The following is a 23,736-nucleotide window of genomic DNA, read 5'->3' on the forward strand; positions in this document are numbered from 1 at the left end:
AACTCACCAGGCAAAAAAGTTACCTGAAGTCTGCAAGTTCTACTTGAGGTATCTTGCGCAAAACTCAGACAGAGCCGGAGTTGATCCAAAAGAATCACAGGAACAAACGTAGAAGATTGGACTCAAGTCCGATGCTGGCTGACGTATGTTCACAAAAAAAGCTCAATTCAGAAGCTATAATACGAGAAAGATAGCAGTGGATCAACAGAACAGGACTAAATCATACGATACAGATGCAATTGCTAGACAGGGATTCCGTGACAGATGTCTCGGGAGATACATCATCAGATTCCTCATTTATTGAGTGGCAATTTCCCAAAGGGAGGAGAACATACCCGCTAAACAGACTAAAGTCGACAAAGATTCCTCCAAAGCCAGCACAGGATACGTTTGAGCTGGCAGAGAAAATAATCAACGAACGGAGACCGAATATAATTTCAGCCATAACAATAACTGTTGCTCCTTTCCTGCAAAATTATATGAACAGTTAAATGACACCTATAAAGACCAATCAACATTACTAGCTTTGATGAACTCAAAAATGGCAAACATGGAAATTGCATTGAATGAACTAAAGCTTCAATCTGCTCACAACCTCAAAAAACATGATTCCTTGAATAATCTCTTGAAAGATCAACCAAATCATTTGGCAGACAATAAACGCCTCCTTGCAGAGGTAGCCCGTGAGGCTATGATGATATTGAAGAGACAACGATATTCTCAACAAGATCAATATGAGGCCTAGGCAACTAGAAGAAGCTGCAGGAAAGAAATACAAGAAATCAGAAGTAACAAGCAAGTAATGGCACATTGCACAGAGGATGTAACTAAAAGAATGCCAGAGCTTTCACCGCTTGAGTCAGCCGACAAACGGAAACAACCTGAGGCTCTACTATCTAGTAACAGGGAAGCCAATTGCACTATAGATAATGCAAACAATCTGGAGGACCTAAACAAAAACAATGCAATAATGGCACTAGCAAAGACCGTGCTCAAGAGACTGTCTCCGTTGGGACAAATTCGACAATGTTACAAGGAACCAGTCAAGCTGCGGAGGCCATGGCGAGGAACATGGACCTATTGATGGCTACCCCGTCTACTTCTAAGAACGCTAGTGGCTTATCTGCGCCTCCTCCATCGACAAACCTAGACGGTACAAAAGCGATTAGAAAAGAGAACAAAGGTTTCTCTATATTTGATAGAACTAAAATATTACAGGAGATGAAATTCAAGACTATTGCTAGTATATCAGTGAAACCGAAAAGGAAAACTAAAAACATGCCTAATCGCAAAATATCAAAATGCCAAAAAATCCTGCAAATGCTTAAGGAATATTAAATCACTAAATGTGATGATTCAAACAGCGGGAGAAAAAAATCCCAACATCAAAACAAGTTGTTCCGAACCTACCAGCGCCAGAGGAAAATAAAAAAGTGAAGCAAATGGCATATGTATTGGGGAGGAAGCATGCCCTGACGAAGAAGACATTCCGATCGAGGACTTGTTAAACCTCTCCACATATGAAACCGAAAGTGAGGGAGCTGAGCCCGAGGACGATTAGGTGGCCAAAATAAGAATAGCTTTAGATTCTGACATGGATGAAGAACTGAAGAGCCCCATCGCTGAGAAATTAAAGAAGAAACCAAGAAACCCAACAAAACGATCATGCGTGATACTTATCATGCCAACCAAAGAGGAACCCGAACATTTAATAAGAGGAGTACCTGCTCTATCGCAAAAGGTTTCCTCCTTTTAGAAGAACGGAGAGTTTTCTCTATAGCGAAAGAAGATATGATATGGCATTTGATATGATATGGCATTTATAACGCGCCTATTCACAGGTTTTCAAGGCATAGTACGGAATTTATAGCAACCAAAACAAAGAGAATGCAGCCCCAACCAAGTAGGTAACCAAGAATTTAAGAATCAGAGATCCTACTTGCCAAAGGACACAAGAAAAAGAAAAGCCAATGAACGGACCAAATATAAGGAAGAATGGAGAGAGGACCAAAGGCTACCAAAATTAGAGACCCAGAGGAAAACAAAAGGCACGAGGTAGCTGCGAACCATTGCCTCTTGCTAGAACGAATGAATAGACATAACATGGTCTAACTTTTCCACCATATCCCTCAATTACGTTCAATATCGTCCAACGATATTAAAACTGTGGACTTTGCCAATGAAACGACCATGGACCGAGTATTATTGCACATTTACTCAAGAACAATTAGAGATATTAGAGATATCATCTTGCTTAACACAGAGGCTTTACATCCTCTGGGTTTTGATATGGAAGAGCTTCAAGCGAGGGATATTCACTAAAGATAAGTATGAATCAAAAACAATCAGCAAATTTCATCGCCTAATAACTTAACTCAAATAGAAAAACAAAAAAGCTCTGAAAACATAACAAACAAAAGAAAAACAGAATCAGAGAGTGTCATTACAGAACAGATTGAAAACAACAGGCTAACTGAAGCTGAGATGCGAGGAAAAAAAAATACGAATAACTTTTGCCTGCAATGAGTCAGAACAGAAGCAGCCGGGAAAGACGATCACGACAGCTAATGCAAGTAGCGACATGGATGACTGCAGTTGGATTGCAGGCAACATAAATACGCAAAGTAAAAGCTAATGCCAAAAAGACAACGGCAAAACCACAATACAGATGGGATCTTGGAACACACGCAGCTTTGTCCATCTGTTTGGTAATACTATAGAATGCCTCAAAACTCTAGACATTATATGTCTACAGGAGACGTGGCTCCAAACAGTGTCATGTGCTAAAGGATACGAAATTGCACTGAAACCAGCAATTAAAAAAAACAAAAGGTTGCCCAATGGCAGGCCTAATAACCATGGTCAAAACAGGAAGTGGCCTACAAATATCAAATACATCGAAGCCTTCACCATATATACACATGTCGACCATCACAAACCGAGACGGAAAGTCAAGAAAGAACATACATATCATCAATGTATATTGGCAACATAAGGCGACAAATGAGGGGCAATTCCTTGAACTAATAAGCGATTTGATCGATACCATCCGGATAAGTGAAGACAATCCTGACATTATATTGTGCAGTGATCTTAACACAAATATATTAAGGAGGTCCAACACAAACTCAAACATTGGAAAAAAAACATGAGAATACCCAAAGCAATAAAAACAGCTTGGGCGGACGAGATGGAGACCATAGAAATGCATCGATTGAATGGGAACATTGAAATGGATATACCTCCAAAACCAACAAAGCAAATAGCACAATCCAAATCAATCCTTGATTACTTTTATTTATCAGAGGCATTGGTGCAGAAAACTAAAAATCTTAGCATAATCTTGATGACACAGTGATCATAGCTTCGTAAAAATTGAACTGCATGATACATTGAAGAGCCTTGATTCAGTCTGGTCTCACAATGTACAGATAGAGCCAAGAGGCAAGAGACTATGAATGGATCGTTCCTAAATATTAAACTTAACAAAGACCTTGCGCGACATAGAAACATCTTGGAAAAATGACCCCATTGAATATCCAGCTATCATGCAACAATTTAAAGAAAGCCGAGTTGGACCTAATAAAGTCTATTTTAAACAACAACACGTCTGTGACATGGACATTGCACGGCGAAAGCGACAGCTATGAAAAAACATCAGAACAATCATGAGAGGAAAAGACCCAAACCGATTCATAGAAATACAGAAGCTAAACGACGTTACAGGAATTGGTTAAGTTCACACAAGCACATCATGTTGCAACATGATGCAGAGAACATGATGAAAATAACCCAAGAGAGTTTTGTGCAATCCTAAACACTCTTGAAGCCCCTCAACAGGAAAATCAATGTAATATGGTCTCTGAAGCCAAATGGACTGACTATTACACATCACTATTTAATAAACAACGTCAAACCAATTTTCACCAGCGAGGTGCTCATAATGCATGGGAAATTAATATCATGAAAAATGATATTCTGGAGAACATAAAGAGTATCAGTACATCAAGGGCACTCGGCCTGGATGGGTTAAGTAACGTAACTCTCAAACAACATACGGAAGAATGGGCCAAAATTTGTAACAACATGTTTAAGAAAATCCTGATGGAAGGCAGGTTGCCAAGATCTTGGAAGAGCGCCATTATAGGGCCCATCTTCAAGAAAGGTATAAGGTCGGTCCCTTCGAATTATAGAACAATAGCACTACTAGATGTAGTTGGGAAGAGATTTGCTACACAACTACTAAAACATCTAATAAAATGGATCAACCAAAGCGGAGCAATTGATGTTCGCCAAACAGGTTTTGTAAGATGAGTTGGCTGTGGACTCAACTTCCTAATACTAAACCTTCTAAAAATGGAAGCAATTAAGAAGCAAACCAAAATATATCTGGCATTTGTAGACCTTGCTCACGCTATTGATAGTCTCAACAGAGAGTTGCTATGGTGTAACTTGGAGCAAGGAATTGTCCACACAACTTACTGATTGCAATCCAAGAACTGTACTCGGATACTGAAATAAAAATATGACTAGATCAGAAGGGATCCATCTCAACAGCTATAAAAACCTCAAGCGGAGTGAAACAGGGCTGTCCCTTTGGTGCGACCCTGTTTGGTTTATTCATTGCGGACGTCGGGAAGGCGATGGATGAAGTGAAAGGCTTTGCACCAAAACTTAACAGGAATGGAATAAGCTACATCGTATTTGCGGATGACATAGTCTTATTAGATGTCATCCGATAGGGCTGCAATGTAAACTAACCGCTTTAAAAAAATACACAGAAAAAATGGATTGACAATAAACACGGAATAAACAGAGATCCTTGTGTTACAAAATGTAAAAGGAAGGAGAAGTAACAAGAAAAAATGTACATGGAGACTATTTCAAGAAATAGTAAAATGTACTAATCAGGCTCAATACCTAGGTGTCCTAATTAATTCTCATGTAAATGATGTACCGATGGCTCAAAACATCAGAAGAAAATGTAAACTTCTAGCAGCACATGGAGTGATTATAAATAAAAAATGTGGATAGTTTTCTTTGAAACCTGCTATTAATTTTTATAACGCCAAAGTAATTCCAGCCCTAACATATGGCGTTGAGGCAATTTTAGGATGCCTGTACTCCTCGTGGTCTGCATGTGAAAACATATACTGGAGTGAAATACTACAATTGCCTAGAGGAACTCCGACAGCGTGTATTCGCTATGAACTAGGCCTATCCTCAATAAATGTAAGAGTCACGTGGAACATGATATTAACATACAAGAAAGCAATCAGCGGAGGGGACCTCCCGTAGTTCATGATAATGAATACACCAGCCAACAATGCAGAAGATAACATATTCCATTACTGGGAACAAAATTGCGAACGAGTCATTGTGCACCTAAATATGACAAATGAAATTCTGATAAGCGACCTGAACCTAGTCAAAAAGAAGTTGTTAGAACATGATTGGTGCAAAACTGCGGAACAGAGAGCCGCTCATAGTTGCATGCGCCATTCAGCACTGGAAGCCTGTTCAATGAACACACTACCTAAAGATCTTGAAAAATGTCTGTGTAATCAAACAAGGAGCATCTTTATGAAATTCAGGTTGAACTTATTTCAAAGAAAATAACTATTAAAGAGGTGAAGTGGGCCCACGGTCGAAGACCCTGGATGCAGATTTTGCGGAATAACTGAGGAAACTCTGAAGCACTTAGTTCTAAATTGTTGTTCTCTCTCTGACTCGCGAACAAAATATTTGAGAAAGGGAATTAACAAAAAGACCAGATATGAATGGAGAAAAGTGGTAGAGTGTGATGGCGGAGGGAAATGATAATAAGATAACCTTCGCTCTAGTTAATTACCTAGAGCATTTGAATGACTGTTTAACAGAGAAATCAGTCAGAGTAACTTGAATTAAGAATAAATCGATGTGCTGAAACTGCGAAAGAGACAGAACTAGTGTTCAACTTAAGACGTAATTCTGATAATACTAGTTGTCTGCACTATTGATTATGATTTTTTAATTCGATGATTCTTCCTATCCTCTGCTCGTTACATGCCAAATGGCAAGCTTGATGTTAAAGAATCATAAGATGATAAGATTTTAAAAGTTTGTAATGAACTATATAAAATAATAATAAAAAAAATAATACCAAGCGGGATACAGGTTGAGTTAAACATGGGGGTGCTACACCATGACAAGTCTATCTTAACTGTAGATGTATTCAGGTTATCAAAACTCAATGGTATAAATTGGCTAGATTCTATAAATGTGCAAAAGACACACACCTTATAGGTTGTAACACTCCAAAAAACATTTTATGATGTATGTAAAAAGAGAACCCAAGCACTCAAGACCTTGCTACCTTTTTTAAAAACAAGTAGTCTTTATTGCATAGTATACGTGCAATACACAACAAATAAGATGAGCATAAATGGCATGCTCACCCACATGACAGTCAATAAAAAACACTCACCATACGGGGGAAAACGCCACACGTTCCGCTCCATCTTACGAGCTTCTTCGGGCTGATAGTTTCCTTGTTTGCAGACTACACCATCAAGTTTATTGATCTGTTTTGAGAAATTTGATTGGACATTCCTTTCTTCTGGACTGTTGTACTTTGCTTTTTGGGTTGCTTTTGGGTTGCTATTGTTTCGCATTCACACCCCTTTTAAGAGTATAGCCTTTCTTTGTCCCATATTACTGCAAAAGGCGAAGGAGGTATACTCCTTGACTGTGTCTGTTATGTCATCTATGTTTTTCATTCAAATTTGAAAAAAACATCCATGCACAGAAAATCCAAATGGGACTTACTATTCTAGGCAATCGTACCTCAAGAATTCACAGTCGTCGCATAGACCATGTCCATTTAAAATTGGTATCAAATCATTCAGCAGAGCTGAAGAGGCCACAAACATTAGCAACATTGAACGAACACTCATCCACTACTAAAATAGAACAGAAATGCAATCAGCAATTGCTGTATGTTTGTTGGTGAGAAAATAATTTGATAACTTAAACTGATGCTCTCCCCCCACACAAACAATGGATATGCATTTCACCCCAAAAAGGCCTTGAGTTCTGAATGGGAACAGATTGTCCGATTACAACACGTTGTTCTCAACATTCCTGACTAATTTTACACAATATAAGAATCAGATGTAGTCCAATTGTAGATCAGCCGATCAGCAGTAAAGATGTGGTGGCATATGCGTCAGTTGTTGGCAGTAAGCAGGTGGAAAATGACACTTCACAGCATCTCAGCGTTAACACTGCTTTAAATGAATCCCGCAGCACTTCTGGCAGCACACACAATCCCAGCTCATCACCAGTGACTTGAAATGTTAATAGAGGAGCATTCGCATCCCACACGACTGAAAGGTCTGCGACACTGCTACACTGGGGAATGGACGGCAAGCAGATCAGTCAGGGTCGGTCATCATTGCACCAAAGTTGTGAGGGCTGCCCGGTCCCACCACTTCTCAGACCTAAATGTAACCATAGCGAATTTCAGCTGGATCTATTGGAGTTCAATACTATATTATCTGATGAAGTTGTAGCAGTCAGTGTAGTTAAGGTGGCATGCTCGAGAAGTTGTTAGGTTTGGAAGCTGGAGATATATAGGGAGTGGCCACCATAGATTGCATCCCCTAGTAAACACTAATTTAATTTATAATGCTCCCTTTCCATTTTTCAAAAATAAAGCTGTTGGGGGGTAATTCATTGTATTTAACACAGAAGTAGCGCACGCGGCTGGCGCAGAGAGCGAGCGTGCGCCAGCCACGTGCACCAAAAGCCATTTTATCGCACATCGTATTCATGGATACTAACATCCATAACCATCCATGGTGCAGAGTGGCGCAGCGACCCTACAGCAGCATCAGTTATACCCCCAACCCCGCCCCGTGCATCCTAAACATCGCACAAATCCCGTACATGGCGCAAAGGCCAGTGGACTAGCATACAAGCCCCCCAACCATGAAAACATGCTAAAAACGCCACATGGCCCCCACGCACCAGCGAAATTGCGTGGAAATCTCCCTGCGCACCCCTCGGATTACGCATACCCCTCTCTCGCCAGCCAAATTGAGTGGAAAACTCCCCACGCAACCCTCGGAATACGCGTACCCTGCTTGTGCCAGTGAAATTGCATGGAAAAAGTCCCCCCTGTGGGGCATGGACTGGGGTTATGGGCTGCCTGTGGGGCATGCCCAGGGGTGATGGCCTGCCTGCGGGCCCTGGGGAGGCTGGATGGGCTGCCTCCAGGGAATGCCCAGGGGGGATGGGCTGCCTGCGGGGCATGTCCAGGGGTAATGGGTTGCCTGCGGGCCCTGTGGAGGCTGGATGGGCTGCCTGCGGGGCATGCCCAGGGGTGATGGGCAGCCTGCGGGCCATGGGGAGGGTGGATGGGCATGCCCAGGCATGCCCCATAGGCAGCACATCCACCCTCCCCGTGGCCTGCAGGGAGCCCATCACCCCATGGCATGCCCCACAGGCAGCCCATCCACCCTCCCCATGGCCCGCAGGCAGCCCATCACCCTTGGGCATGCCCCACAGGCAGCCCATCACCCCTGGGCATGCCCTGCAGGCAGGTCACATGTCACCATGCCCTTGGGAGGCCCGACAAACGTCCCCCACCCCACCCCCATTGACGGCAACCTGCCAGCAGGCCCCGAATCATGTCCCCCACCCCCAGTGACGGCAACCTGCCAGCAGGCCCCGGCTCATGTCCCTCACCCCACCCCCAGTGATGGACACCTGCCAGCAGGCCCTGACTCATGTCCCCCGCCTCACCCCCATTGATGGCAACCTGCCAGCAGGCACCAACTCATGTCCCCCACCTCACCCCCAGTGCCCAGTGATGGGCACCTCCCAGGAGGCCCTGACTCCTGTCCCCCCGCCTCACCCCCATTGACGGCAACCTGCCAGCAGGCACCAACTCATGTCAGCCACCCCACCCCCAGTGATGGGAACCTGCCAGCAGGCCCCAACTCATGTCCCCCACCCCATCCCCAGTGATGGGCACCTGTCAGCAGGCCCCGACTCATGTTCCCCCACCCTACGCCCATTGACGGCAACCTGCCAGCAGGCCCTGACTCATGTCCCCCACCCCACCCCCAGTGATGGGCACCTGCCAGCAGGCCCCAACTCCTGCCCCCACCCCACCCCCATTGATGGCAACTTGCCAGCAGGCCCCGACTCCTGTCCCCCCACCACACCCTCATTGACGGCAACTTGCCAGCTGGCCCGACTCATGTCCCCCACCCCACCCCCAGTGATGGGCACCTGCCAGCAAGCCCTGACTCATGTCCCCCACTCCCCCCATTGATGGGCACCTGCCAGCAAGCCCCGACTCATGTCCCCCCACCCCACCACTATTGATGGCAACCTGCCAGCAGGCCCGATTCATGTCCCCCACACCACCCCCAGTGATGGGCACCTTCCAGCAGGCCTGACTCATGTCCCCTACCCCAACCCCAGTGATGGGCACCTGCCAGCAGGCCCCGACTCAGGTCCCCCACCCCCAGTAATGGGCACCTGCAGCAGGCCCTGACTCATGTCCCCCACCCCACCCCCAGTGTCGGCAACCTTCCAGCAGGCCCCGACTCATGTCCCCCCTCCCAACACATCTACACATTCCAGAGCCATGGCCCTTATGGCCACCAAAATCCCACCCACGCCACCTCAGTCCAAACACCCAACCAAGCACTCCATCCACTCCACATTGAATTCCCCACGTCATGATAGAAAAAACATAACCAGCATGCCCATGAATACATGTCCCTCAGGCCCACACAATGGTGACACATGACTGAGAAAACCCACATTGTGACATGCACAAAACGAATTAGAGAAGACCACACAAGTAAAGTAGAGAAAAAATGTATTAAATTGTAAACTAAATGAATAAAACAAAAGCACACATTAAGAAAATTAAAAAATCAAAGTCCGGAACTCCCAAAAATAAATGCTGTAACCAATAAAATCCAAAGTAAAATGGCTCCAATGGGTCCGTCCATTAAACAAAATCCAAAGTTAGAAAAAAAGCAACGTATTCCGCCATGGGTAAAAAAAAAAGAAAGAGTCAATCCAGGTCCATAACTATATACAAAAGTACATCCAAGGGTCCATGCGCCCAACAATCCAAAGGAAACCTAACCAAAATCCTACCTAATAAATAACTATATACAAAAAGGCGGGGCATAGTCCATGCGCCCCAAAGGAAAAAAGAAAACAAAAAGGAAACCTACATCTACATAACTATTTACAAAGGCGGCAGGCTAGTCCGACGTCTCACTCATTGATTTCCCGGGCCAGGGCATCATCGAACTCCACTTCAATGTTCCGGAGGCGGGCCTCTTCCCTGGCCATAAGGTCTCGCAGGGATGCAGCCATGGCCTCTTCCAACTCCCTGCACTTTGCCTCGAGGCACGCAACCTGCTTCAACACCCGGTGCATGGAGTTCTCTGCCCTGACCATTGTGAGGAGTGCCCTCTCCGCCCGCCACCGCTCTGCATCTATTTGCCGGCCCAACTGCTGCCATACAGAAGACACTCCCAATCCTGGGTCCTCCTGCCCGATGGCCAATGCCTGCCCCTGTGATTTTGTTGGCCCTGAGCCATGATCGCTCCCACACTGAGCATGCTGCTGCCGTGCACCTGCCCTGCCTGTGGATGCCTGCATGTCCTCCTCTTGCTGGGGTCCAGTTGGTGTGGTGGCCACCCCTGCTGGACCTCTGACACCCGACTGAGGGAGGGATGTGTCCTCCACCAGCCTGGCCGCTGGCTCAGGGGCAGCTCCACAGGGTGCCCAGGTGATACGTGGGCTGGAAGATGGCACGGAGGATGACTGGCACATAGGGGGAATTAGTTGAGGAGGGGGACGCAAGAAGTTCCAGCACACGGATGAACCCAGTGCTGATGACCTCTCCTAGTAGGTCAACGCAGCCAAAGAGGTATCAAAATGACGTGCATTGTCCAGACGAGAATCCTGCACGTCATCCCGAATATCATGTTGGCGCAACGCCATCCCAGCTAGGACATGCTCAATACGGTCACGGATTGCAACATCCGCAGGGAGAGGAAGGCCAGTTGTTGTATGCGCATCCCCTCCCTGCAAACGGGTCTGGACGTAGGCATCCCTGCTGGTTCCGGATGATGCAGTCACAGGATCGGGGTCAGGATTACACAAAGGCACCTCCGCGGCAGCCTGTGCTGCCTCCTGTCCCTGCCCCGGGACTGCACCACTAGCACCAGTGGAATCCCCCCTCCAGGCCCCGTGCGTGGGCCTTCCACAGCCTCCTCCTCAACCGAACCCTCCACCAACCTGGATGACTCAGTGCCATCTTCCTCCATAGGCCCCTGTGGGGGCTCAGCTGCCCCTACTGCTGCCAAGGAATCCGCCTTGAAACTCCACCTCTTGAAACTTCCCTCGGCCATGGACGTGGCACCAGACTCCTCACTCCCTGAAGAGATGACTACCCGATAGGGGAGCTGGGCCTTGCGTCTCCGGCTGGTGGTGGTATCCCTGCCGCTGTGCTCCACAGCACTGTCTCCGCCCTCTTCATCAGTCGATGCTGCAGACAGGGAGAGACAGAGCACAGGCATCAGGGCACTGTATAATGGTCTGATACCCACATGACAGTGGCACATGAGTGGCAGTGTCAAACGTCACAGATGGCATCACACTCCCCAACACACATATCACTTGAACCCACACAGATGCACAAATTAACAGGAATGGTCCAGCAGGCAGCAGCATCCATACACACACAACAACATGAACATCCGAAGGTTAGCCTGATGTCACAAGCAGCATGGGTAGTGCCGACACTTGCACACATGCCACCAGACAGACATGCATCTGTACATCTCCACCACCTGTCACAGTGCAATCATCGGCAACTATGTCACATCTGTGAATCGGCTTCCTACATGTCTGTGTCACATGCATCCATGGCGTATCACAGTCGCACACATGTCAAACACACACACACGCACATGTACACCGTGCATGCACATGAAGGAGGAGCCAGCATCCATGTTTCACACCCCAAACCATGGCATAGTACATACACAGAAATGCTAACATGTGTGCGTCTCCACATGCATTTGTGCATCATGCTTTGGAACACATACACCATTAATGTGCATCACAGATGACTGGACTCACATGCAGCAGGCTCATGTCCCTGCACATACACATCCATACATGGGCCTTTCCAGACATATGTCCAAGCTGCACACTCCTGGCACACCTCAACATGCACTGCATCCAATCAGTATGCATGGACACTTACCGCTCGACTCTGGACGGGTCTGCCTCTCGAGGAACTGGAGGTGAAGCGTAGGACGTATTAGTTCCAGGACCCTCATCTGGTCATGGGAAGGTGGACCCGGCCCCCCACTGCATTTGCTGCATCCAAGAGGCGCCGGGCCTTCCTGAGGGTCCTGGACCTGAAGTCCTCCTAGCGCTTATGGACGTGTGGTAGGTCATGGGTTGCCACTCCCTCCGCTTTGATGGCAACCATGATGTCCATCCAGATCCTCGTCGGTCCATCCTTGTCGGCGAGTGTTCTTCCGAAGAGGGCATCATAATACACCAGGACTTGCTCCACCATGATGCCAACCTCTCCTGCTGTGAAGCTGGCAGGCTTCTGCCTCTCTGGCTGGGGGTTGCCAGTGGTCTCAGATGGTGTTTCCCCCGACATGGCAACCCCCGAGGCAGGTGTGGGTGGGCAAATGGGTCCTGGCGCTGGCCTGTGAAGCAATGGAACTGCAGTCGGGAGTCTTCTGTTCCAGCAGGGGTGGCCACAGCAACTGAACCCTGGCAGATTGCTCGCGTGCAGGCACCAAATAGCAGGGCACTTGGCCAGCAGCCAGGCATGCAGCAGCAGATGGCTGGTGCGAGTCGGCTCAGGGTTCTGAGGGGCAGGAAAATGGCCTTCTGGACAGGAGCGTGGTCTTCCATGTGTTGTCACGTGGCCAGCTTGATATGGAGTGATTTGGCATGTGAAAAAACAGCACGTCAGCGTGTAATTTTCGGAAAGGCCCTTTGCGCGTAAGCATGTATGTAGCGTAACACTTGCAGGCGTTTCCCTTGGCACGGGTGCATAGTGATTCAGCACGTGAAAAAACAGCTCGTCCGTATGTTCATGCGTGTAATTCGAGGAAAGGGCCTAAGCGCGTAAGTGACGTGATGCACGCGGGTGTTTCCATCAGCACGGGTTAAAGGTGAGCGGGGCCAGCAGTTCACTGTACGCGCTTTTCGTGGAGACCAACGCGTGTGTTGCCACTTTTGGTTGTTTCGCGTGCCATCACTACTTCACAGCGGAACAAGTACGTATCTCTTCTTTTGGTGGGGGTCTTGCCTACGCATGTTTTTCATTACCACGCTAGATAGACGGTGAGTTGTGCACGCTATTTTTCCCACTGCAGGTCCTCCTGTGTATTGCTTACCCGTTTTCGAAGTCATAGTAGCCTGTGTGTCCCACCCGTATGTGTTTTCCGTGTCCCTGGGTGCCACCACATACTGCAGGAGGTTAATTCCACACACGTGGGCTACAAGGGGTTGTGTGCACGGTTTTACTGCAGATTTGGGGTGCCTGAGCATTGCGTGACCCGTCATTTTCTCACTGGGGTCACATACAGCCTTGCAGGCACACAGGGGTGCTGTTAACACCTAGTACTCCACCCCCTTCAACCCAATTGCCCAGGACTATTTTCGTGTACACCTCCCATTGGCACTACTACATCTGTGCCATGGTTGGGAGGCCACAAAAGGTGAGGGGCGCCTTATCTGGGTGTCCTCCATGTGACGGTCATGGTCAGGTACGTGGTCGGGGTGACCAGGGAGTAGTGGGACTCCAGGGTGTCCAGAGTGGCTGCAGAGGAGGAAGAGGCAGGGGTGTGCCACTTCGGCAGGATGTTCTGCCATGTGTTGGTGCAGTCATGCCACCACCCCCTGTGGTTCCGGGAGATGCAGCTCTTGCATCTGGCACTGGCTTTGGCCACCACCATCCAGATTTAGGGTCGGCCAGCGCATGCTGCGTTGGCACCTGAAGAGTCCCAGGATGATTTCCAGGTGGTCAGGAGAAACATGGTAAGTGCACGCAGGGCTGCTCTAACCAAGGCACATGTCCCTGGGGCAGTGTTGTCATCTGCTGCACCAAGCAGCCGGGTGTGGGCCACTGCATTGGCAGATGAGGCCGACACCACCCCGGCTGTGAGTCTACCAGCCAGGACAGTCTGGGTCAATGACCTTGGCACAGCGGCTGTTACTGGGCAGGGTCCAGTTAAGAGCACCCAGCAGCCACTGACACAAGTCAGGGCTTCTGTCCTAGTTCCACCTGCCACTCCCTTGGTTCAATCCACCAGTGCCACTGCCCTTATTGATCTGGGCAGCATTTTCCAGTCAAGGTCTGGATCACTGCCCAAGAGGAGGAAGGTTGCACCTGCACAAGAGGCTGGGACCCCAGACATGGCTCTGGCCTCTGGCACATCGAGGAAGAAGCCTTTTGGCAAGCAGGAACCGGACTTCCTTGTGGGCTACGTGTCGGAACACGACCGTGATATGCTAGTGGGCCCAAATTGTCACACTACAGCTGCCCAGCCTTGAGACCACTGGAAGCATGTTGCGGAGGGTGTTAGTTCATTTGGACAAGAGGTGCGCACATCTCAGGAGTGCAAAAAGCGTATGGATGACCTCTGACGCTGTGCTAAGGTAAAGCGTGCCTCCAATTATGCTATGACTCAGGTGACAGGCAGTGGGCCACTACCTGAGGAGGAAAAACGTACTCCGCATTAGATGATCGCTGCGGAGTTCATCCTGGCAGAACTGGTCGAAGGAGTGGGAGAGATGCTGGATTTTGATGCCCCATCCAGTGAGTGTTTTTGCATGTTTGCCCAGGCCATGTGTGGTTTGCTTGTGAGATATGTTGTGCTTGACTGCCAATACATGCTATGTGTACATGGTTCTCATGTGTGAGTAATACAATGCTTCACTAATGCTTGCCTGCTGTGCAGCATGCTGGACATGTAGTGCAGACAGGGACTGTCCTCATCACCACACTTGCACCCTACTCACATGCTAGTCACCCGGCTGCCCCTCCGGTCCATGTTCCAGCTGACTGGCCCTTCTGCATGTAGCCTGGGGTGTCTTTCCACTCAGCACTCGGACTATCTCATTGCATGACTGACGTGCATGTGTGTTCTGCCTGCATGCCTGTACTCCACGTAGGCATGCTCCCTGACCCCTCCACCCCCCTGCACTACTATTACACCATTAGACTGGTGGGCAACATGTTGGACTACTGCAATGGCCTCTTCATTGTTCCTGTGTACATGCACACTTCCCCCTGCCAACCTGCCAGACACATACTGTGGGGTACATCCTTTGTCCGTGATGCAGGGTGTCTCACTCGGACTGTGCAGATGGCAGATGCTCCGCAGGGACAGGAGTGCCCATTCATGCTCCATGTGCATTCCATGCATGCCCATTTGTGTCCTTGGCAGGATGATCATAGTAGTACGTGTCCAGAATGACATACATTTAATGGATTTTGATCATCCATTCCATGCCCACTCTGGCTCAGTCCTGCATCTCGCACATGTTTAGGTTGTCATGGTCTGTGTGCGGCACAGGCCTCCCCCGGTTTCAGGCCCCCTGACTCTGTCCCACTGGTGTAGTGACTTCTGCACAAATGGTTGTACTACATAGGGTTCATAATGTGTCCTGCTTACTGTCGCATTCTCATCTGCTGTGTTGTCAGTTGACTCAGATGATGCAATTGACGCTACTCAACACTGTCTGCCAATACACAGTTCTCTGGTCACCTTTCACTGCCATGCTATGCCTCCCTGCATTTCTGCATTTTCACTATGGGGGGGCTGTTGTCTGCAGCCATGCTACCCATTGCATGCACATAGCACCTATGATGCCTGACTTTGCCCTAACCCTGCCTTCATGTTTGTTGATTGACATCATAATGTACTTGTTGATGTTGATAGTCGGTTACGTACACATGTTCTACACTGCGCCAACCCACTTCTGAGCCATCTTACACCGTTCTACATGCCACTGTCATGAAAGGCATGGGCACATGTGCATTATGTGACACACATAGAGGAACACTCTAGCGGGTGTTTAGCAAAGTTGATTGTTCAATCTGCGGCCTATACTAGCTGGTATAGGCTGCAGATTGACTATAGCCTGCCAATCGGGTTGTAATGACTGTGGAGCTGCCTGCATGTGTGTATGTGTACACTTTCACATACATCAAAGCAAGTAGCGTTGTAGCTGCTTGCTTTGCTGTATAGGATGGTGTTCATAATCACCATATGGGTCTATATGGACACGGGTGTTTTTGAACACTTTCACATGTACATATGCAAGCAGCTTCAATGTTGTGTAGTGCAACATTGCGGCTACTCACTTATGTGTGTGTGATAGTGTTCATTTACACATGTGTCCTTTGTTGAATGACTAATGTGTAGTTGATTAACATTAATGCTGCAGAGATTTCAACATTGCACCCATTATGTTCAACTGGTACAATCCTGAAGGTTCACTGTTGTGCAGTATATGTACGCCCAGGCCCACTAAGCTATTCTGGTGGGGCCTGGCCATGATGATTTGACACACTGAATAATGGTTTCGAGCACAATCAATGCACAATGTGCTCAATCAGGCCCTGAGGGTGTCCTGGAGGATTTGTGGCCGGCAGCTCAGACGTACTGGGCATTATGGTCCCTCATGTCTGGTTGCAGGCCCTCGCTTTGCTTGGGACATTCACTATGTCTACATGACCCATGACACCCAGTATGGGCCAATCTGCAGATGGGTGTAGCTATATTGGTGATGATGATTTAGTGATGCATGTGGACATGCATATTACGTGTGTCAGGGTGTATTTGGATTCACTTGCAGCTGTGGCCATTTGGCAGTTCAGACATGCTTATGGTATGTGTCATCTCTTCGTTGCCATCTGTCATTTCTGCCTGTGACATGTGCCTGACAGAGGTGGTGTGTGATGGAGGTGATTTACTACATTCAGTACATGTGTAGGCTTCGTTATTTACACACATCTAATTCTGCATTTGGGATGTGTTTGCTTATCAATGCCACTGGATGCATGCCAGAATTTAATTTGTGTGTGACATGTCTGCTTCATGTGCTGGCTGTCGATGTGATGTCTATGTGTGTGTGGGTTATGTGCTTCTGACATGTATACTAATGTTTGTTTTTTCCACATTACAGATGATAACGCAATGGATGGCCAGAGGATGGTGATGTCATTCCTGACACAGGGTTGCTATTACATCAGCAACCCAGCACAAGTGGGGGTCGTGGGGTGGTAGGCCTCGAGAACCCACTTGTGCTCCAGACCATCGTGTCCACAGCTGGCAATCAGTCTAGCTCGGATGATCACTCTGACAACGATGTTGAGTTGGATGCGCGTCATGTTCATTAGTCGACGGTGAGTGATTCTGATGTGGATGATCTTCTGTCCGCGACACCTGCACTGAGGGCCCAAACGGTGTTGGAACCTCTGTGGTGGATCGGACGCACAGTCACACTCCACACCAGTTGCCTGGGGCATCACGTCAATGGAGGGATATCGTCCTGCGCTGTGGGCAGTGGCAATCCAGTGAGGACAACGGCTCCTTGGGCCCCGCGGGGGTTGAGTCCAGCAACGCAGTGGCCATGTGCCACTGGGGTATTCTGAGTGGTAGCAATCCATGTATGTCAATTCAGAACAACAGGGGGCAGCTATTGATAAGATCGCTCAGAGCATGGAACGTGTGGCCCAATCTGTGCTCCCCCCTGCTAGGCAGGTGGATCTCCAGCAGCAGGCAGCAGAGTCTACAGCCCGCTCACTCAGGCTGGGAATGGCGGCCTCAGACAAGACACACCGGCTGAAATGGTGTCTCTGCGACAAGCACTTTCTGCTCATTCAGAGGCACACAGGAAGGCCCTGAGGGATGACTATCAATCCCTCAGATCCACTCTGGGTGTGCTCAACATTTCCCAGAGGAAGCGGTCAGAGGAGAGGTTGGAGCAGCTTGAGAATGCCATCTCGGCTGAGCTATGTGCATGCCGGGAGGTACTCTAGATGTCATGCGAGGCCATGCAGGCAGAACTCTGTGTTACACGTTCTACCTTGCAAGAGGAAGCATGCTTATCAGGTGAGATGCTGCATGCTGACCTATGTGTCATAGCCGCACAGGACCAGGTTTACCAGTCCCGCAGACTTGCTGCCAATGAGGGGCAAGCTGCGTATAGGCTTGGTCAGGGAACTGTGCCACATCCACATTTTGATTTTAATCCAGAGGGTGAGCAGGACGGCGACTTATCTCCCACACAGGTTGGGCCATGCAGGCATTGAGCCCATGGAGGTTTTTTTTATCTCAACATCATCGCATTTGGGTGTTGAGGTGCACCCTTTACCTCCCCCCTCCTTTGTTTCTTCCCCCCCCGGATCCTATGTGGCTATTTTTTATTTTATTAGTTTAAAGTTAATATAGTTTACAATTGTTTGTCTATTGTGCATTCATGTGATGGTGTGGTGCTTTTTGGCCTTTGAAATCCACTGTCTGTTCCAGCTGGGCCCATTCAAGCTTGTCTCATGTATGTGTTTGTGGCTTGTAGTCCTGACACATAAGCCACTCCTGCTTCCCCTTTCCATGGGCTTGCAAGGTTGGTTCGGTGTGCCAACCATTTACACAAGGGCATTGGATCTTCGTCATATTTGTGGCCTGTCTGCTGCGGTACTACTTGTGTTTACACCCCTAGTGGGGATTATGAATGTTTTCTCCACAGCATGTCTGCAATTAATTTTGGTGAATACTTTTTGAACTGTCCATTTATTGATGTTGATTGTTATGTATCTTCATTTCTTGTCTGTATACGTGTGTGTTGCCCTTCATGTTGTAGACGGTAGGCTGCACCCTTTAGCTGTCAAAGTCACACTGATGGTGGGAGGGGGCCAGGTGTTGACAATGTCAAGTTGATACGTGTTGAGTTCAGCCCCTGGGGATTGTGTCAAAGGAGGATGCATTAGGAATGTGACCCAAGAGGTACAGCACGCACACAGAAAAAGATTCCAGCCTTATAAAATGCTTTTATGCCCTTTATGCAGGAAAAGGAGACTCAAGACTAGCTTTCCCTGCAGACACCGGGCCAGGAACTGCAAAACCCTGGCCACTTTGGGTGGGTCACACGTACGCATGAAGTGTTCCTGGAGCTCCGAGCAAAGTGAGCAGCACAAGGGGCCACGCCCCAGCCGACCTTCCTTCAGGCCCCTCGCACATGCAAGCTAAGTAGCGCCAGTGCTGGGGAGCTTAGCCAGGCATTGGGGAAGACACGCACAGTACAGCTAAGCCGTGCTGTGGAGGAAATGCCAAGAAGCTTTCCAAGTTGTCAGGGGCACACACAGGGGGCGTCACTCATATCCTCGGGTTCCCCCCTGCTCCAGTGAAGCTAAGTTATTAGCGCAGTAGTGTTCCTAGCCACAAAATAATACAGCACAAGGGGGGGTACCCAGCAATGCACAAACTTGAGTGCAGTGCATTTCATTAGCATATGCAATTAACCACGTGCGCTGCCTATAGAAAGACTTGTACTGAAGTCGCACCTCACCACACGCGGCTAGCAGCTCATCCAAGGCCCATTCTATCATGTGTGATTCTTAACACATGGTCTTCCATTTACGGCAGGGCCATGTGCGGCTAACTTACCACATTAACAGTGTATGAACCATCACGGGGGCAAGCAAAAGTATACAAACGAAGCAGCAGACAAGAGTGCTTGTTTGGGGAGGAGTCACTAAGTTCGAGGCATACATGGTTTTATGTGTGTGTGGGGAAAACACGCACAGGATAGTAACTCACGCTCTCTTTGCAGCATTGAACTGCTCCTGTTACCGGACCAGAGAGTGCGTAGGAAGGAGGCCAGCACTCACACCAGAGTTAAGTCTGTCTTTGGCTCACCATTGTGCCATTTAGTTCAATGTGCATGAAGAACATGGTTTCTCTGATTGAGTATATGTAATTGTCAATTGTTGTATTGTGCATACTTTCCCATGCCCTTCCACCTCCCCTCTCCTGACCCTCTTTCTGGTTATCCTACATACTGATACCTATCCAACCAACGGATCCCTAACCCTCTTTCCCCGCTGCTGTCTTGGAGGCGTGTGTAAATTTTACACTGCAGGTGCTCAGACCGCAGAGAGGGTGGTTGGTTTGTGCCACTCCTGCGGCTGGAGACCGGAGCTGTGACACTACCCATCAGTTGTGGCATCCTCATTGATTATTGTGCACTGAAATTGCTACCCATCCTGTTGAACAATTGTTCAAGTGTGCTACCTTGGTAGTTATTCTATTAATGTGCTTGAACATGTGCTTGGCCATATTCAGCGACTTCAAGTCATCTACTGGAGACTCTTCCTGGGTTTTTTGGTATCTACAGGCTTTTTCTCTGGTTTGGGGGTTTGGCTCCTTGAAGTTCTCTGCGATTTGGTATTTTTACCAGTCAAGATGGCCGCTGAGGGAGCTGGTCCCTATTTTCACGGAAGGAAGAACAAGGAAACCAAGGGAAAGGGGGATCCTGAAGCTAGAAGGAAGAAGCCAATGGACCCCAGATACGGTTCTTCTGAAGGTCATTGTGATGAGTAAATGAGGGAGGGGCTTTTGTTGTCGGACAGTACGCTTGGGCTACAGTGTTTGGGCACTCTCTGACATTCTCATTTTGGGGTACTATGTACATGATGTGTTCTGCTGGTCAATGGATTTTTCTGTGTTGGGTTTACTTTTCAGGTGTCAGAGGATTGTTGTGGTTTGGCATACTGGGGTGTACACATGGGCAATTTTCACATGTGATGTGTACAGGACACTGAGGGTCACTTGATTTCACATGCATGTATTGAGTGCATGTCCCTACTGACACACGCACTTATACAATGCTCCACCACACATACAACCACCCTTCCATGCTCACACGTGCACACAGATTGCCTTCTTGGCATGCTGTGTCCGTGCAGCGCATGATCACTTACCATTTGGGGATCGTGTACATGCGTCACTGGGTTATTTTTGTTGCTTGTCCTTTTTATATGATGCTCAAGGTGTATCCCCAACACAGTGGCTGCTCACTGTGCTGTGTGCTGAGCGGTGTGTTGCAGGAGACACACACAGCACACAGGTTTGGGATTTGTGGATTTGGATTGGCCAATGTGCATGCCAACAGGCATTCTGTCTTTTGATGATGGTACCACTGGTGGCTTGCATTTGTTTATGACTTTGTATGTGTCGGAGGTTGTTGGTCAGTCATTTCATCTGATTCCATGTCAGGTGTGATTGTCTCAGGCCTCTTTCCATTTATCACTTGTCACTTCGTATCTAAATGGTCATGTGTTGTGCTTTTGGTTTGCTCTTTTGCTATTGCATGCCATGTCATGGTGTGACTGACAAGGGTGATGTGGGTGAGAGGGTTCGGGTGACATACCCGTGATTGTCATGGCCTGTTTTTCAGGGGGTGATGTGATATGCACCTTGCATGTGTTCCTTTTGGTCACACAGGTTTGGTTATGTTTAAGTAGATAGGGATGCACACAATGTAGCACTTCTGTGGCAACATTCTCAGGGTAGTAAGGTTATGACAGTTGACTGTCTCTTTGTCATCATCGATTGTCACCTGTTATGTGCCAGGCATGTGTGCACTCCACAGGGGTTGGAGTTTAGGTGAAAAATGTGGCCACCAGCTGGGTCCGGGCTGCCTCTCCACGTGCCCTTTACCCTCCCATGAGCAGCACCTGTGCCTGTGGTTGGGGATGTGGGGACACCACCATGTCCACCGGTCAGCTCTGCCGTGTTGCAACATTGTGCAGGACACGTGCTGCCACAATGATCCTGTACACTACTGGGGGTGCATATAGTAGCTGCCAGAGCGGTCAAGGGAGCGGAAGTGTGACTTGAGCCCTCCGAATGTGCGCTCCACTATGCCCCTGGTTTCAATATGGGCAGCATTGTATCTTACCTGGGGTGGTGTGGTGGGGTTCTGTATTGGCGGCATAATGTGGTTGCTCAGAGGGTAGGCACTGTCCTTTGGGGAGGTGAGAATGGTTGTCATTAGTTGGGTTTGTGTATTGTGTGTGACATGCATGCATGTGCAGAGACATTTGTGCAGAGACATTTGTACTCACCAATGAGCCATGTGTCACCATGCTTCCCAGCTTCCAGGTCTCCAATCAGGGCGGACATTCTGTATATGAAACTGTCATGGGTAGACCCAGGATAGTTTGCATAGACAAGAGATGATGATTCCATGGGCATCGCATAAAACCTGTATGTTGATGGAATGCCAGTGCTTGCGGTTGCAGTAGATGCGCTCAGTGGCCCTAGGTGGACGTAGGGCCAAAAGGTGCAATCTATGGAACCAAGCACTTTGGGGAAGTGTGCCATCCTGTAAAGGTCCTGGACCACGACCTGCCTTTCTGCAGGTGTTCTGAGCATGTATATGTGCCTGCGGACTGAGGGGCGCGCAGTCATGATTGCCTACACCTGGTGTAGGCAGCGTGACTGCGTGGGCTGTGAGACACCCCCACTTATGGCAGTTGTCTGCTGAAATGACCCAGGTGCCAAAAAATGCAGGACAGGGAGCACAAGGTGGGTGATTTGAGGTCATCCTCCCACTCAGTGACCAGGTCTAGGATGATACGAGGTTGAAACCTATACCTGCCATAGACCTTGTCATCAGGCATCCCAAAAAGGCTGGTCCTGGGCAAAAAAATGCTGGGCCTGGCTATTCTCCTTCTCCTGTGGTGTCCAACGATCAGTGCTGAGAGAAAAGGGACATTCATCGTAGCTGTATATGCATGTTTGTTGTTTGCGCACACTTTTATACTGCGCAGGGACGCTTCCGCCTGCCTTCGTGTGGCGGACGTGTTTATGCCTGTGCGTGTCTTTTGGCATGCGCAGGTTTCCTGCATTCGATTCCATGAATACGTGTTGTTCGTGCGCGTGCGGTTGTTCTGTGTATTTCCCAGCAGTACTTCCCCAGTTAGGCCCCCATTTTCACTCGTTCCCCATTCCGCGTGTTCCTCCCCATTTTTGGTGTATGCGATACATGTTGTGCCCTTTCGCTGTGCGCTGTGCGGACAGCGTTCGGGATGTCGCATTGACGTTTGCACCTGTGTGCGCCACCAGCGGATTTACCGCACATCCCGGGAAAAATATGCGCAGGGCCTTCCATGAATCGCACGCGTGCGCTTCCTTTTTCATGCTTGCGCCAGCTTGCGCCACTAATTTCAGTGCACATTTGTTCCATGAATCGGCCCCGTTATCTTTTGTTCCATGCCTAAACATTGGCCAGTGTTGGGACAGTTTTTCTGAAGTACTACCCTCTTCTTCAAAACCATTCGATTGAGGCAGTACAAGACTCCACTCTTAGTATAAGACTGTACCACCTGAGTACATGGTAGCGTAGGCAGAGCAGCCAGGCTTATCTTAGGATCCAAAGAAACACTGAAACACCATGTATTGTAAAAATAAAGGATTTATTTAAATACAGGTAGGCCCAGATAAATCTAGAGGTAAGTAAGTACTAACACAGTATATGAAATCACAAAATAAAACACAACAATATACTTCAAAGTACACAGACCCAAGCATAGACCTTATTTGGAACACCTAACAGTAGTTCTAGGGAAGTCAAAACCTTGCTATACACATTTAGTATAGGTGAAGC

Source organism: Ambystoma mexicanum, chromosome 2q, assembly GCF_040938575.1.
Source record: "Ambystoma mexicanum isolate Mex_15411 chromosome 2q, UKY_AmexF1_1, whole genome shotgun sequence".
NCBI classification, from domain to species: domain Eukaryota; kingdom Metazoa; phylum Chordata; class Amphibia; order Caudata; family Ambystomatidae; genus Ambystoma; species Ambystoma mexicanum.